This window comes from Hylobates moloch, unplaced genomic scaffold (genome assembly GCF_009828535.3).
Source record: "Hylobates moloch isolate HMO894 unplaced genomic scaffold, HMol_V3 SCAFFOLD_3, whole genome shotgun sequence".
NCBI classification, from domain to species: domain Eukaryota; kingdom Metazoa; phylum Chordata; class Mammalia; order Primates; family Hylobatidae; genus Hylobates; species Hylobates moloch.
In genome coordinates, this window is record NW_026652278.1 from 131,439,208 (window position 1) to 131,458,110 (window position 18,903).

Below are 18,903 nucleotides of genomic sequence, written 5' to 3' on the forward strand. Positions count from 1 at the left end.
AGGGAATGCTTCCAGTTTTTGCCCATTCAGTATGATATTGGCTGTGGGTTTGTCATAGATAGCTCTTATTATTTTGAGATACGTCCCATCAATACCTAATTTATTGAGAGTTTTTAGCATGAAGGGTTGTTGAATTTTGTCAAAGGCCTTTTCTGCATCTATTGAGATAATCATGTGGTTTTTGTCTTTGGTTCTGTTTATATGCTGGATTACATTTATTGATTTGCGTGTGTTGAACCAGCCTTGCATCCCAGGGATGAAGCCCACTTGATCGTTAATATTGTTATGTGTGAATCTGATCCTGTCATTATGATGTTAGTTGGTTATTTAGCTCGTTAGTTGCTATTGTTTCTTCCTAGCCTCGATGGTCTTTACAATTTGGCATGTTTTTGCAGTGGCTGGTACCGGTTGTTCCTTTCCATGTTTAGTGCTTCCTTCAGGAGCTCTTTTAGGGCAGGCCTGGTGGTGACAAAATCACTCAGCGTTTGCTTGTCTGTAAAGTATTTTATTTCTCCTTCACTTATGAAGCTTAGTTTGGCTGGATAGCAAATTCTGGGTTGAAAATTCTTTTCTTTAAGAATGTTGAATATCGGCCCCCACTCTCTTCTGGCTTGTAGAGTTTCTGCTGAGAGATCAGCTGTTAGTCTGATGGGCTTCCCTTTGTGGGTAACCCGACCTTTCTCTCTGGCTGCCCTTAACATTTTTTCCTTCATTCCAACTTTGGTGAATCTGACAATTATGTGTCTTGGAGTTGCCCTTCTCGAGGATTATCTTTGTGGCGTTCTCTGTATTTCCTGAATCTGAATGCTGGCCTGCCTTGCTAGATTGGGGAAGTTCTCCTGGATAATATCTTGCAGAGTGTTTTCCAACTTGGTTCCATTCTCCCCATCATTTTCAGGTACACCAATCAGACGTAGGTTTGGTCTTTTCACATAGTCCCAAATTTCTTGGAGGCTTTGTTCATTTCTTTTTATTCTTTTTTCTCTAAACTTCCCTTCTCTCTTCATTTCATTCATTTCATCTTCCATCAGCGATACCCTTTCTTCCAGTTGATCGCATCTGCTACTGAGGCTTCTGCAATCTTCACGTAGTTCTTGAAACTTGGCTTTCAGCTCCATCAGCTCCTTTAAGCCCTTTTCTCCATTGGTTATTCTAGTTATCCATTCTTCTAATATTTTTTCAAAGTTTTTAACTTCTTTGCTATTATTTTGAATTTCCTCTCGTAGCTCAGAGTAGTTTGATCGTCTGAAGCCTTCTTCTCTCAACTCATCAAAGTCATCCTCCATCCAGCTTTGTTCCGTTGCTGGTGAGGAACTGCGTTCCTTTGGAGGAGGAGAGGTGCTCTGTTTTTTAGAGTTTCCAGTTTTTTTGCTCTGTTTTTTCCCCATCTTTGTGGTTTTATCTACTTTTTGTCTTTGATGATGGTGATGTACAGATGGGTTTTTGGTGTGGATGTCCTTTCTGTTTGTTAGTTTTCCTTCTACCAGACAGGACCCTCAGCTGCAGGTCTGTTGGAGTTTACTAGAGGTCCACTCCAGACCCTGTTTGGCTGGGTGTCAGCAGCGGTGGCTGCAGAACAGCGGATTTTCGTGAGACCACAAATTCAGCTGTCTGATAGTTTGTCTGAAAGTTTTGTCTCAGAGGAGTACCCGGTTGAATGAGGTGTCAGTCTGTCCCTACTGGGGGGGTGCCTCCCAGTTAGGCTGCTCAGGGGTGAGGGACCCACTTTAGGAGGCAGTCTGTCCGTTCTCAGATCTCCAGCTGCGTGCTGGGAGAACCACTACTCTCTTCAAAGCTGTCAGTCAGACAGGGACCTTTAAGTCTGTGGAGGTTCTTGCTGAGTTTTTGTTTGTCTGTGCCCTGCCCCCAGAGGTGGAGCCTACAGAGGCAGGCAGGCCTCCTTGAGCTGTGGTGGGCTCCACCCAGTTCGAGCTTCCTGGCTGCTTTGTTTACCTAAGCAAGCCTGGGCAATGGCGGGCGCCCCTCCCCCAGCCTCGCTGCCGCCTTGCAGCTTGATCTGAGACTGCTGTGCTAGCAATCAGCGAGACTCCGTGGGCACAGGACCCTCCGAGCCAGGTGCGGGACACAATCTCCTAGTGTGCCGTTTTCCAGGCCCGTTGGAAAAGCGCAGTATTGGGGTGGGACTGACCCGATATTCCAGGTGCCGTCTGTTTCCCCTTTCTTTGACTAGGAAAGGGAACTCCCTGACCCCTTGCGCTTCCCGAGTGAGGCAATGCCTCGCCCTGCTTCAGCTCGCGCACAGTGCACTTCCCCAACTGTCCTGCACCCACTGTTAGGCACTCCCTAGTGAGATGAAACCAGTACCTTAAGCAGAAATGCAGAAATCATCCGTCTTCTGTGTCGCTGGGGCTGGGAGCTGGAGACCGGAGCTGTTCCTATTCGGCCATCTTGGCTCCACCCCCCTCAATCATTCTTTAAGGGAAAAAAAGGCATTTAAAATATCAATTATTTTGCGATTGGTTCAAGATCTTACCGGTATGGCAGAATCATAACTAAAGTACCAGTGTTCAGACCCTCACGAATATGGTGAATTCATTGAAAGGGGCCGGGCAGAGACCAAACTACACCGGTCGCGTTCAAGAGATCTTTAATGGAGGTATCGAGCGGCACCACGCAAGGAGAAGGAAGAGAAGAGAAAGGGCTGCTGGTGTGCTGAGTTTTATATCCCTCGGGCCTACGTGGATTGGGCTAGGGGCGGGCCCAAGGGAAGGCGGGAGATGCTTCTTTCTGATTGGCCCTCCTTTGGCGGGTTCAGACAGTGCCCAGTCAAGGAGGGGAGAAGAACCGGGAACCGGCCCCATCTTAAGGTACGGCGCCATTTTAAGGTACCCCATGTTACCTAACATTCATCCTCCTACTCTCTCTCATAATATAGAGTAAACCTAAATGTAACCTGAACCACTTAAAGCTGGGGTGGGGAGAAGGAGAGAGAAGAGGGGAAGGGGACCATGAACATTAAACCATTACACTAGAAATTTTCTTTGTTTCCAAACTGTCATAGGAGTAGAGAAAAAAAAGAGAGATTTTAAAAAGAAGTTTTCTTTCTTTTAAGCTACGTCCCTATTGCTCACTTTGAAAAAAGAATGAAAATAGGCCAGCCACGGTGGCTCACGCCTGTAATCCCAACACATTGGGAGGGCGAGGTGGGTGGATCACCTGAGATCAGGAGTTCGAGACCAGCCTGGCTAACATGGCAAAACCCCGTCTCTACTAAAAATGCAAAAATTAGCCGGGCATAATGGTGTGTGCCTGTAACGCCAGCTACTGGGGGGCTGAGGCAGGAGGATCTCTTGAACCTGGGAGGTGGAGGTTACAGTGAGCTGAGATCATGCCATTGCACTCCAGCCTGGGCAACAGAGTGAGACTCCATCTCAAAAAGGAAAATAACAAAACACCCTCTTACCAATCCTTACTCAGAATTGAAATTTTCTATTTTTTGTGTGACTCTTTTACTAGAGATGTTCTCTTTTACTGGTAATCAGAGGGTCCATGCTATCTTATACATCCTCTCAATGAATATGACTTCATAGACTCATCCCTGTCATACCATCCCATTCTAAAGACAAATAAAATGTCTTATTAAGCAATATTTGCCTTGACATTCTGTTATTTGGGAATTTGCACTGTTTCGATTTCATTGGAAATAATGCTACCATGAGAAACTTTATTCTTCACAGTGATTTGCAATTTCCTGTGGTTTCTAGGCTACAAACAATAAAGTTTTACCTCTTTTTAATTATTGTGAAATTCTTCCCTGGATATATTGTACCCATTTACAGAAACATCACCAAAGTGTAAGTGAAGATGTTGTTCTACATTTTAATCAACGCTGGGTTTAAAACTCATATTTATTTTTTTAAAGTGTCTTAGGCACATAACTTCACTTTAAAGTTGTCTTAATATGTGTTCTTTCAGCTCCTAATGAGGGTGTGTACTACTCAGGGTGATAATTTATCATCTATATTTCATCCTGGGTCTCCTTCACTACTCACACTGCCTCTTTTTAAGCACTGAATCATGCCATAGGTGGAGGAAGGGGACAAAAATAATTGTTTAATCATAACTATACAACCAACTCTTTATGATGAAAAACAGAATTCTCTACTTCAGGAAAATGAGATTAAATTTAGCCTTCTGAAAATGAGTAACAATCAAGCGTAAATACTTGTTAACAGGTTCACACATAAGCACATGAAAACAAAATTGGCCAAGCTGAGGCAGGAGGATCGTTTGAGACCAGGAGCTTGAGACCAGCTTGGGCGACATCGTGAGACCTCAACTCCAAAAAAAATTTTAAAAATTAGCCGAGCATAGCGGTGCACACCTGTAGTCCCAGCTACGCAGGGAGGATCATTTGAGCCCAGGAGTTCGAGGTTACGGTGAGCTACGATCTCACCACTGCACTCCAGCCTGGGCAAAAAAGTGTGATGGGAGGAAGGAAGGGAGGGAGGACGGGAGGGAGGGAAAGAAAGAAAAGTAAGGAAGAAAGGAAGGGAGGAAGGAAAATTGCCTGGTCTAAGAGGGAGAACGCTTTCCCTCCTCTCTCCTCTACACCCTTCTCTCAGACAAACCCCAATTTCTCCATCATGACAGGGCTGTTCAAAAAGTCATCAAGGTGTAGTCTTATTCTTTGAACGATTCTCCTTCTTACCTCAACAGTTATCTCTATGTCCAAAACACCTCTTCCTTTCCATTCCCACTGCTCCACGGTTTGGGCCTTCCTCACTTCTGCCCAGACTAGCAAAGTCATGTTCCAGCTTCTAGTCTTTGTCCTATTCTATGTGGTACTATCAGAGGAACTACCTATAGTACAGCTCTGACCCTGTCTCTGCAGTGTACACAATTCTGAGGTGCTTTATGCACCGACAAACCATATCCCAACTGGTTCTCACCAAGAAAACGCATTGCCAGGAGCTCTTCACTGGTACCTCCTTTGGTATTTAAAAGCTTCTTGAGGAACGTGAATGTGCCTTATCATAGTGCTTGGCAAGACTCTAAGAGTACTCAAAAGAACTAATTTAGAGTTTTCTGTGTACTATTTCATAATACCCAGTCATCAGATGTAAGCTGAGTAAAACCAGTGTCTTAATTGTATCTCCCACTGTTCGGTGCTTTCAGTGTGGAATTTCTACAAATCATCATTGAAGAAATGAACTGTGGAACCAATTGCTCTTTATTGAATCCACTGGTTGAGTGCTCTAGAATAAGCCACCTAGAAACATGTTGGTATTTAAAACATCAATGACAAGGAAGATAGTAATACTCAAACTATTCCCACGAATTTGTTTTTGAAAAGAAATTATTGTAAACACAAAATAAATGACAGGCCTTCAGGTGAAGCTCTATTATCATATCATACCTATGACTGACACCAGCAAAGATACGGATGTGCCTCAGGAAGAAATGTGTTACCAAGACACTAATCCATGTATTTTCTAAAGAAATTGCATGTCCTAAAAATATAATCCTTCCAAAATTGTTATTATAAGTAAGGCAAGTTAGTTTGCTTGATCAGATTTTGACCAATAATAATAAGAAAAAGAATGGAAACCCCCCCTTGACAATCAGTTACACATTCTCCTTAATCCCAGCATGATGTAACAGACACTGTCTGAACTCATAGTTGGAATTCCAACTTCATGCTCTTTCTTTCGTTAGTTTCATGACCTTGGGCAAGTCACTTCACCCTAGGATGTCTCTGTTTCTTCACCTGGGAAATGAGAATGTTTGGCTCTGATCTTTCAGATTTCATCTAGCTCCAGAATTCAATGATTTATGAGTATTTAAAATAAGCTTTTTACTGATATATATAACAGCATGAATGAATCTCAAATGCACAATGCTAAGTGAAGAAGCCAGATTCGAAAGGCTACCTATTCTATGATAATATTCACATGACATTCCGGATAAAACAGAACCATAGGGATGGAGAGCAGGTCAGTGGTTACTGGGGATTGGAGGTACAGGGGATTGTTTGACTACAAAGGGGTAGCACGAGGAAATGTTCTTTGAGGGTGGGGTAACAGAACTGTTCCACATCTTGATTGTGGCAGTGGTCTTGAACTCCTGGCCTCAAGCCATCCTGCTGCCTTGGCCTCGCAAAGTGCTGGGATTCCAGACGTAAGCCACCACACCCTACCCTATGTGGCAGTGGTTAATCCAGGCATTTGCCAAAATTCACAGAAATGTACACCAAAAAGAGTACATTTTACTGTATGTGAATTAAAATGATTTAAGGTATTAGAAAATTTATTTCTCCAAATCCAATGCATCTTTGATGACATAATAGCTGGACAATATCCCCCAAGAAATTAACACCAACCTTCTGGATTTACTTTTGCCGTTTTAAGACTGATGAACCAGGTTTACACCCAAATAATTTGCGGTGTGTTTTTACGGTGGTGGTGGTGTTAATCTTTCAATGGACATTCTACAGAATGCTTCTGTGTAGCTCTGTTTTCCAGTGTGGAATATCTAAAAATGAAACAGCGAAATGAACTCTAGCGGGAATGATTCTAGGGCTGCCCAGGACCTGTGTGGTCTTCATGGGATGTTAGAATGTTGTTGTTATCTTTGTGATTCATACTAAAGATATGAGACACACAACAGGAATGACAATAACAACACAGCAATAATAGCAACAGCTAACATTTAATCAGCACTTAGTAAGTTCCAGGCACTGTTTTAAGTGCTTACCTACAGCTGAAGTGCTACAGTAGCTCATTTAGTTCTCAGAACAATCCTGTACTAGGTTATATTGCTATCTCATTTGACAGTTGAGAAGATCAATGTTCTCAAGGTCAACTGGCCAGTGGGTGGCAGAGTCAGAATGCAAACCTAGACGGTCTAACTCTTACCACAAAGCTAAAGCTGCCTAGAAAAGCTTCATTTAAAGAATAACTTATTCATCTTCGTGGAGAGTCTGTGGCTACTACTACATGCTTCCACAAATTCTTATCTAGGCTTTCTTCAGAAATTGGACAGGCCAGGCATGGTGGCTCACGCCTATAATCCCAGCACTTTGTGGGAGGCTGACGCTGGCAGATAACTTAAGGTTGCAAGTTTGAGACCAGCCTGGCAAACATGGTGAAACCCCGTCTCTACTTAAATACAAAAATTAGCCAGGCATGGTGGCAAGCGCATGTAATTTCAGCTACTTGGAAGGCTGAGGCAGGAGAATCGCTTGAATCCAGGAGGCGGAGGTTGCAGTGAGCCAAGGTTGCGCCACTGCACTCCAGCCTGGGCAACAGAGTGAGATTCTGTCTCAAAACCAAAACCAAAACAACAACAACAACAAAAAGACAGAGAAAGAAATTGGACAGAGGGCTTTTTCTAATTAGGACAAGCCAGCATCTCCATCTCTGTCTGGTGATTTCATGACATCTGCATAGCAAAAAGCCCTATATACACTATTTTACACAATTAGGTACAACTGCTTTTTCCTATTCCATTCTCCTTGCTCGCAGCAAAGCTGGCTTTAGCTGACAGGCAAGATTTTTTTCCTAAAGCCTTCCAAGATAAGGTAAGAGAGGGGCTGAGCTTCTCCTACCTGCCACCAGTTAGGATCTACCTTTTCTTTAAATCATTTTCACTATTTTATGTAGGTTTAAGCCTCTGGGTAGAAATCTGTCCCAAAGCAGACAAGTTCCTGTTCCTGAAATGACTAATTCCTTGCACAAGGCAAGAGGCTGGTTAGAACCCTTTCAACTAGAGAGGATGATCAGTTTAAAAAAACAAAACAAAACAAAACAAAAACAGGACCAAGGACCAAGCTGCTGAGACTGAAGGAAACCACACAAACAAAAACAATACACCCATTAGACAGTACTTGTAAGGTATTCAGACCCTGAGAAATTAGTTTGAATGCAGTAGAAAGGCAGATTACAGGAGAGAAAGGGCTCCCAACTAGTTCAAGGGTTTGTTTAGTCTACTTATCAAGCCCAAACTAATCATCGTAATGGCTGTTTATGCCCAGAACAGGGTTCAAATGGCCTTTCAAAGAAAGCAGGGCAGACCCAGGCTAGCAACCTTCCTCTCTTCAAGGACTGCAACCTTCTCCTCTCCAAGGACCCCACGATTCTCCTAAGGATCCTCACTCTGAGCAGGTAAAGCAGTAGGCCATAGTTCTATATATTTCCTATCTTCAAACGAGACTATACACTCCAAAAAGCAGTGGGGTATCATCTCTGTTGTCCGTTGCTCTATCTAGCTTATAGATAATTTTTGAGATAAAAACTTTATATATATATCTCAGAGGGTTAATGAACTGTCTAGAGGGAAAGATGGGAACTCAGACTTAATTTAAATCCTTGCTTTTCCCCGATGCAGACACTGAAACCTTGCGAATGAGCGTCAACAGGTGCCTTCCTCCTGCAAGGAAACTTTTAGAAAATCTTCAAGGTAAACCAACTATCATTCTACCAGAATCAAGGACATGGGTTTCCAAAATTCTAATCCAAAAAGGGGGAGTGGGGTTGGGGGAAGATCATCAACGAGGCAATCCTTCTCCAGGCCACCTACTCCTACTCCTCAAAGCAGCATCAGATGAGACGCCGGGTGAGGCATGTTAACCGAGAAGCCCTCCTTCAATTAATGTGCTATTGCTCCTTTAAAACCCAGAACAAACGGCGCGGCCGCTCCTGATCCCGGAGGCTGCAGAGCAGTAATTGTCACTTAGCCACTTAACTCCCCGCAGCACTGCTCACTCACTCATCGTGGTTTATCTCTCAGCCAATTACTGCTGTCATTTGCGTTTCAATGTGTGCCATCAGGGGCCAGGCCCAGTCGACAGCAGAACAGAAAACACCGGGAGGAGAGCCGACTGGCTTCCAGAGGCGGGTGGAGCCCACCCCTCATTCCCTGCTGCTCTGTGGGAGCTTCGAAGGTATTCTCCTATCGCAGAGGCTCCCAAAACAGCTCCAGAAGGGACCCAAAACTACCTGCCCACACTCCAGTTTTGTGCTGTGCCTGGCTGTACACTGAGGCAACCAAAAAGAAGAAAATTTGAGCCCTAAGTACCAAGTCAATAATAATGATGGTGATATTAAAGCAACAGAAACTTTAGCTGCTTAGTGTGACAGCAGACAAGAGACAAGCAGAGGAAGTGGCAAGGATTCCTGCACCGTATTATTGTGAAATCCACCCAGGGCTAGTCTACAAATGTGAAGACAGGAAAACCTTATAGGTCTCGCTGCTCTTTTATGCGAGCAGATTTCCAGGCACGATGTTGTTCACCCATCTATAACTTGGCCCCAAAGCGTGAGGAACATATGAATTTTCTTAGGCGGTCGTGAGTTGAAATATCTAAAAATTATATTTGCATTCTATTGTCATATTATAGACTGGTGATACATTCTATACTTGGTAACAAAATTTTATTTTTAAAAAAATTCCTTAAAGGCACAACCAGATGTGACTTTTTATAACTAAATCAGAAAAAAAGCTTGCCAGACCATGTGTCCAGATTTTTCAGTTCTGCAGATATCCTTTCTGGTTGCTCAGTGGATCCTAACCACAAAAGCTAAGACACATGTTTGTTTGTTTGTTTGTTTGACAAGTCTCGCTCTGTCGCCCAGGCTGGAGTGCAGTGGCGCGATCTCGGCTCACTGCAAGCTCTGCCTCCCGGGTTCACACCACTCCCCTGCCTCAGCCTCCCGAGTAGCTGGGACTACAGGCACCCGCCACCACACCCAGCTAATTTTTTGTATTTTCAGTAGAGACGGGGTTTCACCATGTTAGCCAGGATGGTCTCAATCTCCTGATCTCGTGATCTGCCCGTCTCGGCCTCCCAAAGTGCTGGGATTACAAGCGTGAGCCACCGCGCCCAGCCAAGACTCATGTCTTTAAATAGTTTGTTTACTCTGCCTTCCTGGATCAAATCTATACCATCATGTGCTGCATTAGGGCTTTTCCTCTCAGAAGGTTGAAACCTCCCGATTGTAGAGGCAGCACCTTGGCTGTATTACCCTAGCCTGAGACTTCCTTTGGAGTGCATTTGATCTGACCCTCAGGTTGTCCTGCTCACTGTGCAGCATGATCCTCCTGACATTCCATCCTCTGGAGCCCCAGTAACCACAGCAGGAGGGCCAGCAGCTGAGGCTGAGCCAGAAGAGACCTATTCCAGCTGGATCTGCACAGCCCGGTCTCTGGGTCTAAAATAAAACTCTTAACTTCTCTGCCAATGAGCTCTGCCAGGCCTGATGACGTAACAAGTCCCTTCTGTTCTATTTGCAGGCAAGGTCCATTTACATCAGGATTTCATCCAGGTAAGGGGGAATTTGGGAGGGGGAGGGAGTGAGGGACTCTCAGAGAATGGACCTGTCTTCCCATCATGCACAGAAAAGGTCTGAAAGAGCTGGTGAGGTGCCAAAGTAATTGTACACGTCATCTTGAGCTGTGCAAAGAGGAGCTGGCCTAGCTATAGCTAATTGCTATCCTCCGGCTATATGCTCCCCACTGAATACCAGAGAGGGGAATCTGTTCGGTGCATAACAAAGAAAAATCACAAGTGAAATAAAGCTAAGCAGCAGCCGGCCAATGCTGTGATGCTGCGATGGCCAGCCACACGCAGGGAAACTCGGATTTGTCCTCACTCATCTTCTCTCAGACCTTCTAATTAAGAAAACCTTAAACTTGGAACCAATTTACTCCTTTCTCGCTCATTTAAGTCATCACCCTGACCCATCTCTGATGGAGAGAGCGCTTCAAACGATGGAGAGTAGTTCCTAAGATAGCCGGTAGCCAGCGTGAACTTCCTAATTAAGGACCCACACAAAAGTAACTTTCTCTTCTTCTGGGCTCTTTGTGTTTGTAAAAATGCGGCTTCAAGCTGAACAAACTATTTGATCATCTTCCTGCTTCCTTCCTCCTTTCCTGTCTGTCTGTCTGTAATGTTTCTCAGCTGATCAATAGCTGCCTCTCTGTGTCATGAAGTGTGCAATAAGCTGTTCTTTTTCTTTTGTCTCAAAGCCAGAAGACACTGCATGGAAAGACCAGTTCCCCTTCTCCCGCCCTTCTCGCTGTGCGTGGCAGCTCAGTGGAGGTCTGGACACTTGCCACTGAGTGCCAAGAGCAAAACCCAGGCCAATCAGCAGGGCGGATCCAAGCCCCTGACTGCAGCAGAGGTGCCTCTCCGCAGCCAGGCTGCAGCTACCCACAGCCTTGCGGCCGCCCTGACCCTGCCTCAGGCAGGAGCCCCGCCTCCTTCTCAAAGGACGTCACAGAGTACCTGCCCTTGGGGTGCCAGACATCTTTCTTTGCTCTCTTTTTTTCAGATTCAATTTGCCTGAATAGGAAGAACCTCTCCTCCTTCCTGCCTAATCTATTCCCAGAAATCTCAGCTGCTCTCCCCAACTTTCACAGAGCAAATCAGTAGGCCCACCACTGCCCATGTTGGAGATCACACTGAGCCTCGTCTGGACCCCCCACTGCTTCTGGAGCGTCTCCACAGACAGGTCAAACCTGCATATCCAAACCTGAATCCTTCATCTTCCTCTCCCTCTTGACCCCCAATTGGCAACACCACCCTGCGCTCCAGGCTGAGGGTCAGGCTTAACTGTCCCCTCTCCCCATCTCCTACATCCTCTGCAAGCTTTCTAAATTTTATTTCACACACATTTCTCAAATCCAGCTCCCAGAATCTAGATAAGACCACAGCCCTAGTTCAAGCCCAAATCCATCCTCCTCACTGCCCTTCTTGCCCTCTCTTCTTTCCAGGGGCCGCCTAACACAGAAGTCTAACTCCATTGCCCTGTGTCCCTCTGCCCTACCCTCCAAGCCCCCCAGTAACATCTGAGAACCCATGTTCCTTTCCACTGTCACCCACTCAATCCTTGCGGCAGGGACCTGCACTGGTTCCTACCCCCCCTCCACAGGAAGCTTCCTGCTTCCTGCTCAGGCTCCACCCTCTCCACAGAAAGGCCCCTCCTCCCCTTCACCCAGCTAATAACTCTGACTTTGTTCAGGGACTCCCCACCTCCAGACTGGGCTAAGTGCTTCATACACATTTCTGTCATTGGATCAAGCTCCTAAAGGGCAGGGACTGGGTAATATTTCCCTGTGTAGTCTCAGCACCCAGTTACACACTGTGGGCTCCTGTTACACACAGCAGGCTCTCAGCAATTGGGATATTGCATTTGTACTTTCAAATTACTAGCTGATGCTCTCTATTACCTACCACAGGGCAATCAATACCTAAGTCTGCCTTAGACCCATTCTGGTGCTACCTATTTAAAGAAGGCAGACTCCTAGACACCAAGGGTTGTGTCTATGGAACATATTTTGTCTAGCAACTTACGCACTTTGGGGTACTTAATAATGCGATGGAGTTGAAGATGATGACGGTGACAATGACGTCAACCAGGACAGGAAACTGGAGATGATTAGACATCCTTTATTCTCCAAGGCTGTGTAGCTGCTTAAAACAGTTCTCGATGAGTCACAGAATGACAGCTCATTTATCTTGAAACCTTAACTAACCAGAATACGCATGGACCCTCAGTCAGACACACTTCTGAAAAGCCAAAATACGTATCAGAAAGTCCACACGCCTGTCCACACACAAGTTAAAGAGGTAACTTGTGGAAGGGGTCATCTGGTCTGCATTCAGGGCCTATTTGTTCTTGCTTAACGTTCACCTTGATAATCTGTGCGATCTGATTCCTCAGTCACAGCAAGTTATTTGACGTAAAATATGAGAAGAGGTGAGGTGGCAAGAGGCTCTGGGGACTGACACAGTGGGAGCAGTGCAGAAGAGAGAACCCTGACAAACTTTAAAAGAACACAAAGTACATAGTAGTCTTGGGATGGCTCATGTTGAGGGACAACGAGTTCCACACATATTAACAAACCCTAATGACACCATCACACAATAAAGGTACAATATTTACCCTCACAATGATGAGCGAGATACCAAGAAAGAGTTACATTCTGTGCAATGTTTTCTACCTGCAGAGAAAAGGAAGTTGAGAGAATATTTTAAGATGATTTCTATCAAGGTGATTTTTTTTTAAGGAGTTTTAGCATTTACTGGAGTAGATTGCGTTTATCTGGAAATTTTACTGCTGAGATACCTGACAAATGAGCCATTGCTTAACTTCATCCAGCATGGAACTATTAAGTAGCCACGGCACAGGCCTTGCCCACCAAGAGTGCACAGCCTAAAACAGCCCAATACCCTGGAGAATACATTTGTATATTTAGTTTTATTTTAAAACACAGTGAAACAGGAAACCCTATCTGCCAGAAAACTGCCAAATATAGCATGTCCCACACCTCCCCATCCATGCAAAACACAAACGGACTAAGATTTCAATTTAGGGCAAGAGCATAAGAGATGAGTCTATTCCAAGGCAGTTTCCACTTGGGAAATGATAATCTTCTTTTGGTCTTGATAACCCACTCTCCTCAGTCTCTCTCTCCTTTCCTCTCTCCCTCCACCTTTCACCACCTCATCTCAGCTCCTTCAGTGTACAGGAGCTGCTTAGACGAAGGAGAAGACGAAGCCGAGGTTTTGTTCGCTTTGTTACAGTCCCATGGTCATTTCCTTAGTGGGTCAGCAAGTACAACCAAAGTAAATCCAAAGAAAGGAAGGATGAGAGATACCTGGTTATTTTTCACAAAAGATGGGGCTTTGAAATGGGATTTTAAAAAAAGTTGGGAAGCATTAAAGGGAAAATCTTCCCGAAACCGGATACTGAAGAAGGAATGTACTGAAGGAAGACAGGGGGTGAAGAGGGGCCAGAAAGAAAAAAAAAGGTTAATTTTATAAATAATACCAAAGAGTTAAGTGGAGAGAATGACGGGAAAGAAGCTAAAGTTTGGCCACTTATCTGACCATACCTGCAAAACTGGAAATTTCACAACCTCATCTCCCAGCTCACGTTCCTTCCTGGTGACAAGAGGGAAGTGAAGACTGTTAACCAGATGGGAAAAGTTACCACAATATTTCCAATACTGTGTTTCCACCAAATATTTCCAAACTGGCATAGGACAGAGGGCATGAACCAGCTATCATTGACTGGCTTGGCATTTTTGTCAACCTGCCTGTATTAAGAAACTTGTCTTGAAAATAGCATTTTTATTTAAAGCTAAAAGCCTTCAAGTCCTCCACGTTTTTTTCCACTACGAAGTATTAGAATAGAGAGAATAAGCTATCATTCATTTATTCAACACTTACTGAACACCTATTAATTATGTGCTCGGTCCAGGGAGTTCTTAAGAGTTCTCACATTTTCAAAAACTGGGAGAACTTCTGTTTTGCATGTGTGAAGTGTGTTTATTTATACCCAAACAATATTGTGATAAAGAACATTTGTAGTTCACTCAAAAGGGCAAAGGTTTTTTGAATCCAAGGTCTATTACATACAATGCGCACGTCCTTGGGCAAATTATTTCTCTAGACCTTGTTTTCTTCATCTGTGTAATGGGGAACTAGGTTTCATCATTTTTTATGAAGATTAAGTGAAATATCAGCTGGCAAGCACTTAACAAGCTGGCACATGGCATTCAAGCAATCATGCATTTAGTAAATATTTATTGAGCACCTCGTATATGCCAGGCTCTGTTGCAAACACAGAGCCTCAGCAACCAAAAGGAGAAGCCAGATTTCCCCTTCCTTATCCTTCCCATATCATCACCAGGACTTCTCAAGGGCTCTGAAAGCCTGTGAAAATGCAACCAACTGGACGCCGTACCAATGCCAAACACCATTATTTTCAATATCTCATGGTGATCTGCACCAAGGATTGAATTTGCAAGGGAGATTCACGCTGCCCACGAGTCCTGGGCACAAAGGCCATGTGGCTACTGGTCTGCATCAGGCTATTCACCTGGGGACCCAAGAGCAGAGCCCTGGAGCCACCCACACCCTGGCCTCCAGGGTTTAGACAGAAATAGAACTTAAGAGACATAGGTTGCTGTCTCTCTTGCCTTTTTGCTCTTAAAATGAGAAAGGTGACTTATTTTGAGGTGGGGGAGGGATGCCCTCTATTCAGAGGAAGTTCCCACATGAACTGCTACATTGTTTCTCTGACTCATTTTTACTTTTCCTCCCCATTCCTTCCCAGCCCTCCCTTGATGTCTCGGTCTGTTCCATATGTGGTACAATAGGCTCTTTGTTTATAAGATTCTAATGTGCAATAAAATCAGTTATGAGGCCAAGAATAATTTATGCACATAAAAATAAGGACAGTAAAATTGACATGAATTGCATGTTTTACAGTACTTTTTGATCTGTTACATTCCTGTTGATAGAATTGATAGACACTAGCTAAAAACTTTAAGTGTTCATAAAACTCTATTCACATTGGAAGTATATCAGACACACACACACACACACACACACACACACACACACACACACACACGTGCACACAAACAACTCAGGAGCAAAACATTTTTAAAAGCCTTAAGCAAAATACTGAGTTCTTAATTTTGTTACTGGCACAAGCATCCACCCAGTCTCACAAGTAAGAAATCTGTAGCTATTTTCTTTTTTTTCTTTCTTTCTGTCTTTGTTTTTAGAGACAGGGTCTCACTCTGCCACCCAGACTGGAATACAGTGGCACCATCATAGCTCACTGCAGTCTCGAACTCCTGGGTTCCAGCAATCCTCCCTCCTGGAGTTATTTTCAGTGGGTAAGGCAATGAGGTTTCATGGGAAATCATAGACAGTTTGTAGCCAAACATACTTGGCTCTGAATCTCAATCCTATTCACTTCTAGCTAGGAGGTTTTTAAACGTCTCAAAGCCTCAGTTACTGCATATGAAAAATGGATTTTTGCGAAAATTAAATTAGATAAAGGATGAGCAGAATGTCTGAACACGTGTTTGACAATCAGAAAGTTATTTCTCCAACCTCCCTTCCCCAACACACCTCTCAAAACCTTTCTTTTCCATTCTATCACTCAGTTTCAGCTCTCCTGGACTACTGCCCTCCAACAGGTTTTTCAGCCTTTTGTCTACTACTCCTTCAAACCATCCCAAACCTGCTATTAGAAACAGCATTCAAAAATCAGAAATTTGATCATGGCACTCCCTGCCACAAATCCTCCTATGGCGATAACATTCAGAACAAATCTGCATTCAGAGAAAGTCCGCGTGTCCCCAACCCATCTGTTCAGCCTCACCTCCCCCACGACCACCCCACCCCTGCCCCTTGAACGACCGCACCCCCCACGTTCCAGGCACCCAGTCATTGTGAGTGGAGCATGCCATCTGCTCTGGTGCATGGACTCTCACTGCCACTCCTCCGGGATGCCAGCCCCACTCCACTCCCTCCCATCTGTAGAGATCACTGTCTCCTTCAAGGCTTAGCCCCAGTGCCACTTCCTCTCTGCAACGTTCCCGGATTTCCTCTGCTGACTCAAGCCTCCACTCATGTGTCTATGCCTTTCTCAAGTTTATTATTTAAACTTTTGTTCTCCAGTTATCCATATCTATGAGGGTCCACCCCACTAGACTCAGTTCCTCCATGACAGAGACCAAATTGTATTTATTTTTACAAACAGTCCTCAAGTTTTATCATTCCTTGCAAGAAGAAAATAAAACCAAATAGATAATTTATTGAACTGAAAGGACAGAATGAGGATAGAAGAAACTAAACAATGCCCCGTGAATAGAGGCGTTTCTTAGTGGAAAAACATATATATGGGTGTGTATGTTTGTATAATGTAAAAATGGAGCAAGCCATTCCCAAAGTGCTTCACATTCTGGCAAAACTAAGATGCACTTAAAATGAAGTCTTAGGTGTATTAAAAAAAAAAAAAAAGGTTTCAAAAACCTCAGCAAACCACAGAGGTATACACCATATGTGGTAGATTAAAAATGACCACAAATTCTTTGATCCTTCTTCCATGGACAGATGTGTCTATTCCACACCCTGCATCCACCACTTTCAAAGGTGAGTTGCCTATAACTGCTTGGACCAATCAAGTATGGGAGTGATTTTGAATATGGGAGTGATATTATGCCATTTCCAAACCTAGTGCTTAATATGACTAACAGCTTTGGCCTTGGCCTCTTGAAACCTTGGGCTTCCCTGTAAGAAATATGAGTACCCTAATGGAGAAACCACATGGAATGGCTCCAAGGCTCTATGGAGAGGCAGACCGGCCCAGTGGGGAGCTCAGTCTTCCAGGCATCCTTGTCAAGGTGCCAGGAAGGTGAGTGAAGCCATATTGGATCCTCCAGACCAGAGCAGCCATTGACTGACTAACAGTGAGGGACCAGAGTCAATGCTACATGGAATAGAAGAATCACCCAGCTGAGCCCTGCTTGAACAAAATCACAGATATAATCAAATAATGGTTGTTTTAAGCCATCAAGTTTTGGTATGGTTTGCTAGTTAGCAACAGGTAACTGGAACACAATCTTAATCCCTTTTAGCCCAGCTTCCTACCCTACCTAATAGAATACTTTTCCTCCAAAGGGAGGAAAGTGGCCTTGTGTAGAATAGAGCTCCCAAGTCACTGATGGTCTAGTTGAGGGGATGAGAAACTCACCAGGCTCTTGGACAGTTGCAGTTGTAACGTACTTGTGTAATGTTTAATACACATTTCTTTAAGATAAGTTCAGTTTACCCACAGCTGTTCTATCTGTCAACAGATATTGGGTCAAATGTGGTTAATAACTTCAGGAACAATTTGGTAGAATACTACTCAGGAAGCCAGGAGACCCTCCATTTCAGTCTTTTACCATCCACATCTCTTGTGTATATGAGGAAGAAATGTTTGTGTCTTCATTTGCCTAGCTATCACATGAAGAGAAGCATACATGATACCTCTTAGATTAGTGTAAATTAGAAATGAAATCAGGTTATGGATTGAAAACACCTTCAGTTCCTTGGCCAAAAAAATGCTAGGTAAACTCAAGGTACTATTATTATTTTGCAAATATGTTGTTCCACTATATAAAATAGCCTAAATTAGTAAATGCAATTCCATGTGCTGGGTCAGCTGAACATTTTTTTTTTACATTTGCCAGATTCCCCTTGTTTTGTCTTTCTAGCCAATAAAACAACACTAAAATATATGGAGAATGTAACTAACTTTTGAAAAAGAGATAACATAAGTTGGAACCAGAAGAAGTCATCTGTGCCATAAGTTTGTGTCTTCTATGAGCCATCAGCCAGGCAAAACGAAGTGGGAAACTTGAAACTTAACATGTATAAATGATTTGTGTTGTTTTGTTTTAATGCTAAGTACTCAGCAAAAAGCTGAGTTATTAGAAAATGGACACTAGCCTGTGCTTGTGGGCATAAATTCTCCATCTATGAGAAGGCATGAATTGAGGCACTATATTGATTACATTATGTCGTTTATTCTCATACAACTCTCTATTGTAGAAACGATTTCCAGCCCCATCTTCAAGATAGGAAATGGAAGCCTAGAGAGACTTTGTTATTCTTCTATATCTGTATTTAGCAATTGCTATTGCTGCCATAAGAAAATAACACAGGGTGGCTTGAACAACAGAAATTTATTTTCTCACAGTTCTGGAAGCTAGAAGTCCAAGATCTCTCCTGAGGCCTCTATCCTTGGCTTGCAGATGGCCGCCTCCTATCTGTGTCCTCACACGTGGCCTTTTCTCTGTGCATGCTTATGCCTGATGTCTCTTCCTGTTCTTAAAATGACACCAGTTATACTGGACTAGGGCCCCACCCTTATGACCTCATTTATCTCCTTCAAGGCCCGCCCTCCAAATACAGTCACATTGAGGATTAGGGTTTCAACCTATGAATTTTGCAGGCACATGAGTCAGTCCCTAAGAACTCTACAAATCACCAAGCCAGTCAGTGCAGAGCCAGAGTACACACCCTGGCTCCCTGCCATTGTCCGTGGTCCCCCTGATTACTATCCGTGGTGCTTCACCATCCCATCACTG

General features: G+C 43.9%; 1 protein-coding gene and 1 long non-coding RNA gene across 3 annotated transcripts in view; one reads left to right on the forward strand and one right to left on the reverse strand.

Annotated features, from left to right (window-relative positions):
- MAML3 (mastermind like transcriptional coactivator 3) overlaps positions 1-18,903 on the reverse strand; it is a 450,814-nt gene that overhangs the window by 380,599 nt on the left and 51,312 nt on the right. The gene's annotated exons all lie outside the window — the stretch shown is intronic.
- LOC131383125 (uncharacterized) lies at positions 8,333-13,818 on the forward strand. The gene is made up of 3 exons (XR_009212907.1): positions 8,333-8,421; positions 10,255-10,286; positions 10,990-13,818. It is a non-coding gene; the product is annotated as an uncharacterized LOC131383125 (long non-coding RNA).